The sequence below is a fragment of the Borostomias antarcticus genome, assembly GCF_949987555.1.
Source record: "Borostomias antarcticus genome assembly, chromosome: 28".
NCBI classification, from domain to species: Eukaryota; Metazoa; Chordata; class Actinopteri; order Stomiiformes; family Stomiidae; genus Borostomias; species Borostomias antarcticus.
In genome coordinates, this window is record NC_140261.1 from 1,345,100 (window position 1) to 1,345,466 (window position 367).

Genomic DNA, 367 nt, shown 5'->3' on the forward strand with positions numbered 1-367 from the left:
AAAGAATAGATTTAATCGCTGATCTACTCAGACGTCACTCAAAAATCCCTTTACAAAAATCATCAATTATGCAAACCAAAACAAAATGTTTACGCATGTTCAGAACATAGGCCTATGCCTACAATGGGAACAACACACTTTAACTTCTGTGTGTGCTAGGGTTAGGGTTAGGCTATCCCCACTCCCACGCTATTAATGATTAGCCTACAGAGGCAAGAGATAACACACATTTTCCTCGCCTACAGTCCCAGACACAGAACACATACATTAACTTAACTGTAGGCTAGCCTATATCCCGCCTATGTATGCAGGCTATAGCCTATATGTGCATGTGGCCCCCCGCCCTGGGATCTCAGTCTCTAGACCA